This window comes from Nycticebus coucang, chromosome 8, assembly GCF_027406575.1.
Source record: "Nycticebus coucang isolate mNycCou1 chromosome 8, mNycCou1.pri, whole genome shotgun sequence".
In the NCBI taxonomy this organism is placed as follows: domain Eukaryota; kingdom Metazoa; phylum Chordata; class Mammalia; order Primates; family Lorisidae; genus Nycticebus; species Nycticebus coucang.
Genome location: NC_069787.1, coordinates 130673608 through 130690346, shown reverse-complemented (window position 1 = coordinate 130690346; position 16739 = coordinate 130673608).

The following is a 16739-nucleotide window of genomic DNA, read 5'->3' as shown; positions in this document are numbered from 1 at the left end:
AGATCGTTTGACACATTTTCATCACATTAGTTAACATAGCTTTTGTAGCATTTTCTTAGTTATTTTGCTAAGACCTTTACATTCCACATTTACTAGGATTCACATATACCCTTGTAAGATGCACCGCAGGTGTAATCCCATTAATCCCCCTCCTTCCCCCTCCCTCCCCCGGAGAAGTTTAAATTTTAGGTGTTCATTGTTAACCTTGAAAATTACTGTCATTAAGTCTGCACTTTCATGATGCTCCCTTAGAGACACATGTTACATGAACAATTCTCAACATATTCTGTTTCAATGGTGCCTAAAACTAGTTTCTTTTGGAGTCAGGGTTTTTTTTCTTAACATTCAAAAATTTTAGTGCAATCCGACATAATACCATTCAGCATTGTTTATACTCACTTCAAACCCAGTTAAATGATTTGTAAAATTCAATTCTGTCATTTTTTCTCAATAACTGAAACATAATATTGCATTTCTAAAAATTCTAATACTGATAGAAACTTAAAATGTTAGAACGAGAGAAGAGTTTTCAGCTGATTTATATTTCATTTATGGCTTCATCTGAAATACAGTCTTTCTACTACAGTGTGTATTTTCTGCAAAATGGATAAGTAGACAAGGCTGGGAAAGAAGGTGCCAACACAGAGTGGAAATCGCACTGGCTCAAAGCTGATCTTCCCTAGCACTCTGTTACCTTGTGGCACCCGGTAATTGCTGAACGCAACACGGCTTGAGAGAAGATAGCCCTACACGAGAAGCCAACTGCCCCCAGGATGTGCTTTTGGTCTCACGTTGGATCACCTTTCTGACTCGGCAGTGGTGATCACGTAGTTTGCTGCCATAGTTCTATCCTGAGTGGAATGGTGATACAGTGGTTCCAAGATTATATATCCACATTCTACTTTCCAAAATCTGTGGATATTGGCTTATTGGACAACGGGTCCTCACAAACATAAGTAAGTTAAGGATGTTGAGATGAAGATTCCACCTAGGATTGTCTGGATGGGCCCTACACCCAATGGCAAGTGTCCTGATAAGAGGGAAGTAGAAGGAAATTTGAGATAAATAGAAGGAGAAAAGACTCACAGAGGACAGGAGCATGTGGAAATGGAAGCCGAGGCTGCAGTGGGGCTACCAGAAGCTAAAGGAGTCAGGAGACAGAATTTTTCATATAGCTTTTTAGAGGGAGTGTTGCCCTGCTTACACGATACCTTAACTTTATTATGGTGGCCAGAACTTGGAGAGAATAAATGTTTCTTGTATTAAGCCACCTAATTTGTGGTAATTTCTTACCTAATTTGTGGCTACCCTAGGAAAATAATATACCATTTAAATTGTATATCCATGATAAGGCAACTTAATTCGAATATTCCTCAGTCTTCCTTCCAAAGATGGTGTTTACTTTTTGATGAATAAATTCTATATGTACTATATAATTTATACTTAGTAGCTTCCTATATCTTTTAAGCTGTACCAGTGTATTTATGAAGAACTTCATTTTTTGTTCTATGCTTTAACTGCAAAGTTTTACTTACACTGAGCAGCTTTGTCCACCCTTAAGTTTTCTATAAGCCTTATTATTTTCTTTATTAGTTTTTGGAAAAGAACTCAAAATTATTCTAAAAAATACCTATTTTGTGATATAATAGAAATATTTATATCTCACGTAAATAGATGCCCCATCAAAAATCTGACTCATATAAACTGATAGCATAAGATGTTAGTGATTTATTAAAAGTTTTGAGTAATTTTTAGTGTATGTAAAATAACATCAAAAATTGGAAGTGATCTTGATCATCATTCTATCTTTCAAAATAATGCAGGAAACCTCTCATAATATTTCTATTATGTTATCATCCAACAATTGTTTGAAAATTTCTATTGAAGGAACAGTTACAACTTCATAATATATCTCATTCAAGGTAGAATTTTATAACCATTTTAGATTTCTGAACTACTATTTAAATATACTTTTTAACCATAATGTTTTAAAAACTTTATTGACATAACATAATTAAATGCACTGTGTAGTGATTTTTTTTTCTGAAAACTTTATTGTTGGGGATTCATTGAGGGTACAAGATGTATCACACACTGAGACCTCACCCTCCTCCCTCTCTCCCCTTTCCCCACCCCCACTGTGTCATTAAATTGTCATTAATTGTCATCAAATCAAGATTGAATACATAGGATTCATGATTCTCCATTCTTGTGATGCTTCACTAAGAATAACGTGTTCCACTTCCATCCAGGTTAACACAAAGGATGTAAAGTCTCCATTTTTTTAATGACTGAATAGTATTCCATGGCATACATACACCACAGCCTGTTAATCCATTCCTGGGTTGGAGGGGTGTTTAGGTTGTTTCCACATTTTGGCGATTGTAAATTGAGCTGCGATAAACAGCTCAATAAGGTATAAGTGTCCTTATGATAAAAGTTTTTGGTTTGTTTTGTTTTTTGTTGTTTGTTTGTTTTATCCTTCTGGGTAGATGCCCAGTAATGGGATTGAAGGATCAAATGGGAGGTCTAGCTTGAGTGCTCTGAGGTTTCTCCATACTTCCTTCCAAAAAAGTTGTATTAGTTTGCAGTCCCACCAGCAGTACAAAGTGTTCCTTTCTCTCCACATCCACGCCAGCATCTGCAGTTTTGAGATTTTGTGATGTGGGACATTCTCACTGGGGTTAGATGGTATCTCAGGGTTGTTTTGATTTGCATTTCTCTAATAATTCGGGGTGATGAGCATTTTTTCATATGTTTGTTAGCCATTCATCTGTCTTCTTGAGAGAAGGTTCTGTTCATCTCTTTTCCCCATTGATATATAGGATTATTGGCTTTTTTCATGTGGATTAATTTAAATTCACTGTAGATCCTAGTTATTGAGCTTTTGTCGAATTCAAAATATGCAAATATCCTATCCCATTGTATAGGTTGTCTATTTGCTTTGATTGTGGTCTCCTTAGCTATGCAGAAAGCTTTTTAGTTTAATTAAGTCCCATTTGTTTATATTGGTTGTTATTGCAATTGCCATGGCAATCTTCTTCATAAAGTCTTTCCCCAGGCCGATATTATCCAGTGTTTTTCCTATGCTTTCTTTCAGGATTTTTATTGTTTCATGCCTTAAATTTAAGTCCTTTATCCATCCTGAATCAATTTTTGTGAGTGGAGAAAGATATAGATCCAGCTTCAGTTTTTTGCATATGGACATCCAGTTCTCCCAGCACCATTTATTGAATAGGGAGTCTTTTCCCCAAGGTATGTTCTTGTTTGGTTTATCGAAGATTAGGTGGCTGTAAGTTGTTGGTTTCATTTCCTGGTTTTCTGTTCCATTCCAAATGTCTATGTCTCTATTTTTGTGCCAGTACCATGCTGTCTTGACCACTATGGCCTTGTAGTATAGCCTAAAATCTGGTGTGCTGATGCCCCTGGCTTTATATTTATAACTAAGAACTGCCTTACCTATATGGAGTATTTTCTGATTCCATACAAAAAGCAGACTCATTTTTTCCAAGTCTTTAAAGTACAATGTTGGAATAGGGATGGCATTGAATTGGTAGATTGCTTTGGGAAGTATAGACATTTTAACAATGTCAATTCTTCCCCGCCATGAACATGGTATATTCTTCCATTTGTTAATGTCCTCTGCTATTTCCTTTCTTGTGGTTTCATAATTTTCTTTATAGAGGTCCTTCACCTCTTTTGTTAGGCATATTCCTAGGTATTTCATTTTCTTTGAAACTATGGTGAAGGGAGTTGTGTCTTTAATTAGCTTCTCATCTTGGCTGTTATTGGCATATACAAAGGCTACTGACTTGTGGACATTGATTTTATATCCTGAGACATTACTGTACTTCTTGAGGACTTCTAGGAGTCTTGTGTTTGAGTCTTTGGAGTTCTCTAAGTATAAGATCATATTGTCAGCAAAGAAGGAGAGGTAGACCTTTCTGCTATTATTTAGATGCCCTTTATTTCCTTCTCTTGCCTGATTGTATTGGCTAGAACTTCCAGAACTATGTTGAATAGTAATGGCGATTGAGGACAACCATGTCTGGTTCCAGTTCTAAGTGGAAAAGCTTTCAGTTTTACTCCATTTAGTAAAATATTAGCTGTGGGTTTGTAATAGATAGCTTCTATCAGTTTAAGAAATGTACCACCTATGCCTATACTCTTCAGTATTCTAATTAGAAAAGAATGCTGGATTTTATTGAATGCTTTTTCTGCATCTATTAAAATGATGATATGGTCTTTGTCTTTGCTTCTTTTGATACAGTGATTGATTTGATTTATGGCCTTATGCATATTAAACCAGCCTTGCATCCCTGGGATGAAACCTACTTGATCATGATGTGTGACTTTTTTGATGATAAGCTCTAATCTTTTCGCTAGAATAACAGCAATGAAGACACAAGCTACCAAAACCTGTGCAAAGAAAATTTATCACTTTAGATAAATTTTTCCTGGGAAGAAAATTTATTGCTTTAGAAGCCTACATTCAAAAAACAGAAAGAGAGTGGATCAACAAACTCACAAGCCATCTTATGGAATTAGAAAAAGAAAACAATCCAAGCCTAAACCCACCAGAAGAAAAGAAATATCCAAAATTAAATCAGAGATTAATGAAATTGAAAACAAAAGAATCATTCAGAAAATTAATGAAACAAGTAATTGGTTTTTTGAAAAAATAAATAAAATTGATAAACCTTTGGCCAGACTAACTAGAAATAGAAAAGCAAAATCTCTAATAACCTAATCAGAAATGATAAAGGGAAAATAAAAACTGATGCCACAGAGATACAAGAGATTATCCCTGAATATTACTAGAAACTCTATGACCAGAAATTTGACAGTGTGAAGGAAATGGATCAATATTTGGAATCACACCCCCTCCCTAGACTTACCCCAGATGAAATAGAGCTCCTGAGCAGGCCAATTTCAAGCACTGAGATCAAAGAAACAATAAAAAGTCTCCCAACAAAAAAATGCTCTGGTCTGGATGGCTTCACACTAGAATTCTATCAAACCTTCAAAGAAGAGCTTATTCCAATACTGCAGAAATTATTCAAAAAAATTGAGGAGGAAGGAATCTTCCCCAACACAACAAAGCAAACATCACCCTGATACCAAAACCAGGAAAAGACCCAACTAAAAAAGAGAACTTCAGACCAATTTCACTAATGAATATAGATGCAAAAATTCTCAATAAAATATATTTAATGCTCACTTTGTTTTTACTATCATGTAACCTTATACTTCTCTCTAAATTTTCACATTTAAATAGATGTATAATTGTCCTTGCTAAAGCAAAATAAAACTTATTTGGTTTACTAACAGGTTAGTGAGGGCAGATGACTGAAGACAGTCTTAGATTAGTAAAATTATAGAGAACTAAAAGCAGTAACATTTTTCCAAAAATATATTAGAAAAAAATACATGAGCTGGATAAAACAACTCAAAAGCTTATCAACTGATAAATGGATAAATAAAGGTTGGTAAATCCACATAATAAAATATTATTTAGCAATATAAAGATGGTACAATATGATGTCTTAAAACATTATGCTGTGAAAAAAAGCAAGTTACAAAAAGCTTATTTCTTAATTCCATTTTTCCAAAATGCCCAGAACAGGTAAATCTATAGAGACATATAGTACATTAGAGGCTTCCAGAGATTATTGGAAAGGGATCATGTGGAGTGACTGCTAATGTATTTCTTTAGATGATGAAAATTATCTAACACTAGGCCACCATGTTTGTATAACTCCATGAATACACTGAAAACTACTGATTTGTCCACTTTAAGAAGGTTAATTTCATGATACATGAATTATATGCCAATAAATGTTACAAAATCGTGCACACAGACAAAACCAAAACCAAAACTCAAAAAAACAAAATACAAAACAAAACCACGCGATGTCGTCAGCTATGAGAAAAGAAGCAGAGGAACAGCAATGGGAGTTTGTACAGACTTGATGGCCTGGGAACGTTCCAGTCACCTGCAGATAAATGAATAATAGCTCTTACAAACTTGGCCAGCTAATCAGGAAATAGCTGTGAAAACTGAGTCAGGGGTCTTCACAGTTTGATTCAAAGGTATGTTAAGAACATCTGTCTGTTTTCAATCAGCCCACCCTATAAACAAGCTTCATACAACCAAAATTACTGAAGAAACATAAGCATAAGGATTTGCAGCAAATAATAAATATGACCTATGCCAAAATTAAATGATGATTAAAAGGAAGTTAAACTATACAGAATGTCTTTATACTCAGAGAATTTACAACTATTAAAAAACACTGTTGAAGACTAAAGAGTGTAAAGAACAAGTCAAAAGACTCACAGATTGTCTTACTGGTATTAACCTAGAATAGAATAACAATATTTTAAATTACATGCTGTTGGGACTCATTATACCTTTTCTCTGCTTTTGCATATGCTCAATAGAGTAAGAGAGTTAATAAAAAGACAGCGTTGGAGTTTGTAGTTTAGCAGTCTTGCAATAAGCCAGAAACTAAACAATCCACGTTTGAAACACAGCAATAATGAGGGAAAGAGAAAGCAGAAAACAGACGTTTCTAGAAGGTTGTGACGTGGGAAGATAGAAAGCAGGAAGACGACAGAGTTGACTCCAAGTTTTGAGCTGAGATGACTTCACAGATTGTGCACATGGTAATTAAGACCCATAAGAAAGACAGGGCTACAAATAAATGACGTCGAAGCACCAGACGGATAAATTTGGCACAGAGGATGCTGAAACTTTATCTAAAGAAATCACATTCACCAAAAACCAAGGCAATACATAATAATTAGCTATAATAGTATTTTAAATTGCAAGTCCAAACTAATAAAGAGCCTAACAAATAACTTCAGCATTGATTTTCTTTCTTATCTTTCTTTCCCTCTAGTTTGGAAGGAACCTTCCTTCATAAATTCATCTTTTTTGCCCTCTCCTCTTACATTTGAATACCATTACTATTTTTGTCAGATGATATATACCCTTGTTTTAAAAGTTCAGGTTAAAGAAGAAAAAAGATGAAAGTTGTTTAAAAGAAAAAAAAAAAAAAAAACAGGTCATTGCCTTATAATTCTCCCCATAACTAATCAGTGGAGATTCTTTATTTTTTCTGGAGTTCATAATTACTAGTTTTTTCATATTTTTAGTTTTCTTTAGTCCTTTATAATGACTGTCAATAACACAATCATCTCTTAATTAATTTTTCTCTTCTTGTAACTTTAAGTGAAGTAAAATAATGCATTCAACTACCCATATTCTCTTGTTTCTCCCCATGCCTTCCCCCCTCAAAGACCTGGAAAAGCACAGAGCTTTCAAGATGACCCACTGGTGTGCCCTCAAATGCCCCATAAGCATAATTCAGGGAATTCTCTTGTCAGAATTGCACTAGGAGAGGCAGCACATTGTAGGATTTACAAGCATAGACTTTGCACCTGGTTCTACCTGAATTAAACTCTTACTTCTTATGGGTGTTCTAACGTGTTTAGAAAAGTTAATTTACAAAGTTAAATGACAGTATTTTTAAATGACACTTTCTCTCCTGATTGGATCCACACCTTCTTTTTTAGTTTACTCTGCTGCTTTGGTGGAACAGATGTTCCAGGAGCTGCTTGGTGAAGGATGGGAGATCTTCTGTTCAGATATTGCATTTACTTTTGCCCCCAAATAATTTTCAATCATATAATTAAATGAATTAAATCTTAATCATATGATTAACTAGACAATTAATTTTTTAAATTCAGAAGTAAAGCAAAGATTCCCTGTATTACAAATGACTGAGTTTTGCCAATGAAGATTCTCAGTGATTAATGAAACCAGAGAAGCAGATGAGTGGTGTCAAATCTGAAGGAGCTGTACTATTAACAGCCAACCAGAACCTCATACACAGAAAATGAGCTGCTGTACTGCCTAAAGAGTCCTGCTTGGAATTTACCATTCCTTAACCACCGACACCTCCTTTTATTACTAGGAATTCTCCATGTTCATAAAAGTTTGCCGATTATATAAATGAAAATTAGTGGATTATAAATAAAATCTTTGGTTCTTATTTTGCTGAGAACATACCCTCTAGCTATTTGCTACCATTATGAATCAACTCAAATCCTTCTCTTTAAAAAGGAGCAGGACGTGCCTACTACATGAAAGAAAAACACAAGTATATTCTACTGAGTGGAAGTGGAAGGAAAGAAAGGGGAAAGGGATGAAGGGAGGGGGATTTGCGAGTTCTCACCTAATGTACACAATTTGAGAGTATAGGGCACACCCTCTGGGTGAAGGACTCAACTACAACATGAACTTTACCTTAGAAATTGAAACAATGTGACCTAAACATTTGTACCTTCATATCAATCTGAAATAAAATAATAAATAAAGGAATAAAAAATCTTGAGACACCAAACATTTTAGGAAAACTACATTTAGGAAAAGGCAGAAGTAACCAGAGCCCAAGGCAAGAAAGCTAAAAGAAGAAATAAAGTTAGTAGAAGAAAAAGACTAAAATATTAAAATGAGTAAATAAATTTAAAGTATATAAACAAGTAAATAATAGTATTAAAATAAGTGATTTTATTTATATTTAATTTGTATTTTAATGTTGAAGTAAGACAGGTGTTAAAATAAGTAAACTTTAAAATGCATGAAATAAGTAAAGAAGTAAAAATATTAAAGAAGTTAAACTTTATTTAAAACAGATATGCTACAACTTTCTAGTAGAAAATAATAAAGAAAAATGGAATATATTAAAATAATCCAGTTCAACATCTGGATGTTCCCACACACAAAACAAAACAGAACAGCAATAACAAGAAAACTAAATTCTTAATATCCCAACCGAAGAGCAAAGGGGACAGGGTGATACATAAAGTTAACAAACTAAAGAACAATGGAAAGCCAAATTCTAAAATAGAAATGAAGGGCTAAGAGACAGGGCAAATATACTGTTATCACCACAGCATCTCTTGATTAAGGTTTTCTAGGACACAGGAATGGATGTAGGGAAAAGATAATCAGATACATAACACAATTATCTGTGAGCTGAACAAAGATTAGTGCCACTAGACCAAAAATTACCACCGAATGACAAAATGAAATTAAGAAATTTGCCCCCTAAATATTCATATAAAAATGTTGAATTCTGAATAGCAAAAAGAAAATTTCAAATTTTCAGAAGAAAAAAAATCATGCTAATCTTTGCAACTGGTCATTCCCATTACATAAATTTTCACTTTCTGAAAATAGCATGCTTCCTATTCTGATTACTTGCTTTTTAAATGTCTTGTCTCATGAGAATACATGATATTTGAGGACAAGGACTGTATTGTGGTAGTTGTTATAAATATTCCCTACCCAGCAACAAGCATTGTGTCTGATTTTAGGTGCTTAGTAACTCTCTGGTACTTAGTAACTCTCTGGAATGAATGAACAGAATGCTGATTTTCAATGGATGGATAGATCAATAAACCGCTCTGATGCTTCATTGTTTCAAAGAAAAATAATCAGCTGAATTAATTTTGGTGATTCCTTATAATTTATGTTTTCATAATCCAAGATTGACTATTTATATCCAAAACTTAATTTACAAAGTTAAATCTTAACTCCTCAATCTTTCTTATTTCTCTTATGTAACAGTGGTGGATATACCTCTGCTGGAGGTGGTTACCCTGAATATAAATTCTTTCTATTTTGCAACATAGCTAATATCTGTAAGTAATAGTTGAAAATAGATTTGAACCCCAGATGGTAGAAGGCAAAGAGCCCAGATACAGAAAAGAAACTTCTTCCCAGGCTGCCCTTATCTCTAGGCTATGAGCAGGTGATCTAAGTATCCTATTAATCAGACAACCATGGGGGATCTATTGCGGTGGCAAGAAGTGACCGTGGTTCCAGGGGACAGATATGATCATGATACCAGTAGCCACACTGAGCACCCACTGTGGCTAGTGCAGCAGGCAAGCTGTAACATCCGGTGATCAGCAACACCACAGCAGGAAATGCTTTGCCGAAATGATTTTTGGTTACAGGGCTGGATACTGCCTAAGTTCCCTTATTTATTCCCATATTTTAGTTGGTGAATTTTTTGAGCTATCCAATATCATTTCAAGAAATTTCTTTTCTCTTTACAATACTTAACATTCCAGTTAGTATGCATCCAGCAAAAATCGCTGACTAGGAACTGGCAATAGATTTACAAAGCAATCCTTATACAGACATAGAAGAGTCTTAGGCATATATTTTGAAAAAATTGTGATTCCTTAATTATTAGAAGTAGTGAGGTCAAATAAATTATTTCAGTGAAGACTTATGTGATTAATATTCAGCAAAAAAAAAAAAAACGACTAAGGGTAGATTGCGAGCAAGAAGCCTTCCGTGTTTTATATGTATAAGTGTGCATTAATGTAATAAAAATGAATTAATATTTGTTGAACTTAAAAAATTAAAAGATATCTTTTCTTCTACTGAGTTTAGGCTTAGATTGTTCTTCATTTTCCAATTCCATAAGATGGCTTTTGAGATTGTTGATGCACTCTCTTTCTGTTTTTCGAATGTAGGTATCTAAAGCGATAAATTTTCCTCTCAAAACTGCTCTTGCAGTATCCCACACGTTTTGGTAGTTTGTGTCTTCATTGTTGTTATGCTCAAGGAAGTTAATGATTTCCTGTTTTATTTCTTCCTGTACCCATCTGTTATTCAACAGAAGATTGTTTAATTTCCAATGTGGAATCAGCCTAAATGCCCACCAACCCAGGAATGGATTAACAAGCTGAGGTATATGTATACCATGGAATACTATTCAGCCATTAAAAAAATGGAGACTTTACATCCTTTGTATTAACCTGGATGGAAGTGGAAGACATTATTCTTAGTAAAACATCGCAAGAATGGAGAAGCATGAATCCTATGTACTCAATTTTGATATGAGGACAATTAATGACAATTAAGGTTATGGGGGGGGAGGAAAAGCAGAAAGAGGGATGGAGGGAGGGGGGTGGGGCCTTGGTGTGTGTCACACTTTATGGGGGCAAGACATGATTGCAAGAGGGACTTTACCTAACAACTGCAATCAGTGTAACCTGGCTTATTGTACCCTCAATGAATCCCCAACAATAAAAACAAAACAAAACAAAAATTAAAAGATAATGATTAAACTTCTAAAACCTACTCAGACATGATACATAAGTATTTAAATTAGAATATTATAAAGGTTGAAAATAAAAGGAAGCTAAATATACTAAGACAATACTAATAAAATAATCAGCATTAATGTCAAAAATGGAATTCAGAGAAAATCATTTAATGGAAAGAAAAGATAGTTTGGCAGACACCATCAAAAGTATATAACATAAAAATCATGAACTGGATTGTCACAAAATATGTTATCAAATACACTTTGAATGTTTACAATTACAGGGAAATATCTGTAAATTAAATTGGATGCATACATTAAATTGTAGGCTAAACATAAAATGATAACTTTCAGGGCAAGAACATAATTATATAAAAATTTGTGAGTTAAAAATGCAAGCTTGAAACATGAAAGCAACTATTTTGTATCTACTATAGATAAATATGCTTTTTTCAAGCAGTCACGCTAACTTTACAAATAATGAACATGTATTAGATTATGAAGACAATTTCAAAATATTCCACAAATAAATGGAAATGATAATGGGATTATTAGTGCATGAAAAAATGCAACTCACAGCTAACAAATTTATGTGTCTAATAGAAATCAACAAAAAGTGCCCAAAGAATAACAAATTTGCTAACTTTTAGAATTGTCTTAATGATTTAAAGAAGAAATTAAAACAGAAGTACAGAATATTTAGAATAAAAGACAATTAAAGATCTCAAGTATCTAGAAATCTAGTCAAAATATACTCAAGTGAAAAATTAGTTGTAAAAGTAGACGTTAAAATAAAGGAAATAAAATTTTCACTTTAAGAAATTAGAGGAAAACACAAGAATCTAAATAATGTAAAAAGAATGAATTAATGAAGATGAAAGCTACAATAGTAGTCTTAGACAACAATAGATTAAAACAATAAAATAAAATGTGGGCTTTAAGAAATACCAACAAAATAAACTTTTTAAGATTTTTCAAAAAAATCCTGTAATAAACTATATTAGATTTAAGAAAAAGTATAGCTATAAGATATTTTAAATGTTAGGGAAGATTATTTATACCTTAAGTTAATAATTTTAAATTTTTACATTACCATACAATATATTATCATATTGCTCTTACCAGATGATGAGAAAAATAAAAATGCCTTAATAGAAAAAAATGTTCAGATAAAATTGAAAGTGTAGTAAAATATTTTTCATTTATAAATAAACACTTGGTCAAATTCAGCAAATATTCCTGATATTCTATGTGATATTATGTTATCCTATTACATTACCAACAAATGATAGTTAGAGATAATAGGAGATCTAGGACAATGGCCAAGTTTAACTTAAACATTCTTCAACTAACATACATATATTGAGAATTTTTTAAATAAGATTCCCAAGCACAGGGCTAGCAGAAAGTATAAAGTTTAGTGTGTAGATTGGTATGCACTTTTCAAAGAACAATTTTTAAAGTGTGTGTGTTCTTTGTCCCAGAAAAGAATCTTTTATACAGACATACCTCAATATACATATAATAGATATTAATAAGAGGTAAGACATTTCAAAACAATGTTGGAGCTCTTTTTCTGGAATGGTCATCAGAGCTGTTGTCATATTACCCATGATGTCCTGAATGTCATCAAAAATGTCTTCCTTTCCATATTTCCTTTATCTTTGGTTAAAGGAAAAAAGTCACTGGGGCCAGATCAAGTGAGTAGGGAGTGTGTTCCAACACAGTTATTTGTTTACTGGCTAAGATCTCCCTTAAAGAGAGTGCTGTGTGAGCTGGTGCATTGTTGTGATGTAAAAGCCATGAGTTGCTGGCAAAAAGTTCAGGTCATTTCATCTAACTCTTTCACACAGCCTATTCAGCACTCTCCAAAAGGTAAACTCGGTTAATTCTTCGTGCAGTTGGTATGAATTCATAATGAACAATCTAACTGACATCAAAAAAGATTAACAACATGATTTTGATTCTTGATTTGGACTTACAGAACTTCTTTGGTGGTGGAAAATCGGCTGACTTCCATTGTGAACTTTAACACTTCGTTTCAGGGTCATATTGATACTACCATGTTCCAACACCAGTGTAACATGGCTTAAACCCTCATCTTGCTTCTCCAAAAGGTCTTGACAAACTATGACTCTCCTTTGCTTTTTCTCATCAGTGAGCTCCTTAGGGACCATTTTTGCCCACACCTTTCTCACGCCGAGATTTTCAGCTAAGATCTTTCTAACTCTTTCTCTATTCATGTTTGGTTATTCTGTGTACTTATTACAGGCAGAAGATGATTTTGAGGCACAATGTGACAAATTTTGCCATGTTCTGCTCATTACTGGCCACCTGATGTCTCTTTATCAGTGATGCTTTCTCTGCCCTCAGAAAATGTTTAATCCATTTGTAAAGTGCCATTCACCTCATAGCATTATCCCCATAAACTTGGACTAACATGTTCCTGATTTCACTTCCACTCTTGTCTAGTGTAACAAGAAATTTAATATTGGTTTGTTTCTCTAATTTAAGCTGGGATATTCTCGTGATAGCACACAAAAACACACAACACCAATAATGAACACCACTCAGCAAGACACCACCACTTGTTGACACAAACACAGTTGTGCGACACAGACATGCAAGGTTATGAAACTTTACTGAGCTATTAGTACAGTGCTGCCAATATTAATGTGTGGTGGCAAGTTTGCAAACTTAATTTCCAGACCTGTATAACCATGGTGTATATGCAGTTTTTGTTCATGTTAAAAATGAAAAACTGAAAAAGACTAATTTTTTTCAGTGATGAATGGTTAAATAAAATATGATATGCTTATCTGAAGGAACAGTTCATACATTTTAAAAAGTAGTGAATGATGCCCCATGAATGTATCAATGTACACAGCTATGATTTAATAAAAAAAAGAAAAATATATATATTTGATGACTGAAAGAATATATAAAAGAAAATAATTATGCTAAATTAAAAAAAAGTATGATCCTATTTACATAAATTGAAAAAAGAAAAAAACCATGAAGTGGGAACACTAGCAGCCTGTCAATCCAGCTACCAGGGAGGATAAAGAAGGAAGATCCCTTATGCCCAGAAGTTCAGGGCTACCTTGGGCAACAGAGTGAGACCATTTTAAAAAATATATTTATTTAAATTTACATATTTATAATGCACATTTGAATTTTGTTGCTTGGATTCGTATTCACACTATATGATACCTTATTTTTTAATTCATTGATTCAATTTAACTCTGGCCCTGAGAATAGACAAGGAAAAAGTTGGGAAGGATACAAATAAGGCTGTTAAAAGTAGGAATTGGGTAGACTGGCATAAGAAAAAGTATATTTATGGGTAGCGCCTGTGGCTCAAAGGAGTAGGATGCTGGTTCCATACATTGGAAATGGTGGGTTCAAACACAGCCCCAGCCAAAAGCTGCAAAAAAAGAAAAAAGTATATTTAGTTTTTATCCATGGTTCTGATATCCAGCCCAAGCTCCTGAAATCTTCAGAATTCCCCATGAGATAGAGATGTCCATTGCACTCCCAGCAACCTCTATTCATATCTTAATTATGCCAGTGAGTTGGGTTTGGAGGCCGCAGATAACCTCAGGATGAGGCTGAGTTGTGCCAGTGAGCTGGGTTTGGAGGCCCCAGACAATGTCGGTATGAGGCTGAGTTGTGCCAGTGAGCTGGGTTTGGAGGCCCCAGACAACCTCAGGATGAGGCTGAGTTGTGCCAGTGAGCTGGGTTTGGAGGCCCCAGACAACGTCGGTATGAGGCTGAGTTGTGCCAGTGAGCTGGGTTTGGAGGCCCCAGACAACATCGGTATGAGGCTGAGTTGTGCCAGTGAGCTGGGTTTGGAGGCCCCAGACAACCTCAGGATGAGGCTGAGTTATGCCAGTGAGTTGCGTTTGGAGGGGCCCAGACAACTTCAGGATGAGGTCAGTCACCAGAGAGACCAGGTGATTAGAAATGGGATTTTTAGCCCCACTTAGCCACTTCTGGGAATGGGAGGGTGGGCTGGTGATTAAGCTGCCTAAAATATCTTGAATTAGATTTGTTGAACTTCCAGCTTGGTGACCACATCAAGCACCCAAGGGGGGTGGCATGTTCAGAGAGCTTGGAAGCTCTGTGCACACCCCTGCTCCTACCCAGCCGTCTGTAGCTTTTCCATTTGGCTGTTTGTGAGTTGTGTCCTTTGTAACAAACAATCATTGTAAGTAAAGAATCTTTTTGAATGCAATGAACTCCACTGAAATTATCAAAGCTGAAGAGTTTTAGGAACCCTCAATTTATAGTCAGCCAATCAGAAGTAGGGGGGGTCCAGCACTGGCAGTTGGGGTCGAAAGTGGAAGCAGTCCCGGGGGGCTGATCTCAGGCTGTGCACCCTGGGCTAACCCCAAGCAGTTGGTGTCACAAATGAGATGAATTGTTGAAAACTGAGGTGGTGGTGTTCAGGGACTCACAGAATTAGTTGTTTGTATTGAAAAACACTCCAGATGGAGATATCAAAAGGGACTTGCACATTTTATTTTACTTTTACTTATGTGTTCATTTATTTATTCATTTACTTTTTGCTACCAAGCATTATTTGCTTTGCATTATAGTCTTAAAAACTTCTCCAAGGTGCTAAAGAACTATGGTGAATGTGGTTTCAAATTTCATACAATTTTGATTCCTCCTCATTTCGTTATGCTACTACCCTGTTTCTGGGCCTGTTCGCTGATCCGGTGCCCACTACTTTGGCACTGCCAATAAGGCTCAGCAACCGTAAACATGCAAAGTTTAGGAGAAGTGTTGAGTGAGCAATACTGTCAGAGCAGAAGGCTGATAAGAAACAGGGCTGAGAATTGGGCAGGGACTTACAGATCTTACAAGGGTGTTAAAGTAAACAATCCTCAAGAAGAAAGTAACAAGGGGCTGATGACCACAGGTAAGAGCTGTTGTCAGACATCTCTGCCACCTTACACGAACTTCAGCAAATAACAGTGTCATTTACAATACAGTTTTAAAATTTCTCCCCCTCTTTACCTCACCACGATAGTCACAAGATGATATAAAAGGTATTAACATGGGAGGCAACCCAATTCTAGGAATTACCAATTAAATTCTTAGTGAAAGCCAATTCCTTGGTTTTGAATATTCTTCCCCTCATTTAGCAGAAGTACAAAAGATCTCAGACCATTTCCTCCCAGCACACCTGTTCACTCTCCCCTGAGAGTGTACCTCACTTTCAATAAAAAGCCTCTGCTTGCTTGGCTTGTGTGGAATGTACCAAAATTCTTTTCCCAACAATCACCAAGAGCTTAGAGAAACCTTCACTTGGAAACCAGTAAAAATAACACTAAGTAGCTTTAAATGTGTGGAGATTCACTAAATGCTAAACAAAAGAAAGCAAACAAAGAAGACTTCCTTACACAATCAAAAAATCCATACACGTTATCCTCAATGCCTTATGAAATTCAAGCTTTTTTAAAATAACTTCAGACCAGCATAGGAGACATAAAATTGAATGTATGCAGCCAAGGTGAAGTTTTAAGAGTATGATTCTGAATTTATGACTAGAAATCATACAAGATTTATGAATAGCAAGCAGATTTTGAAGTCTTT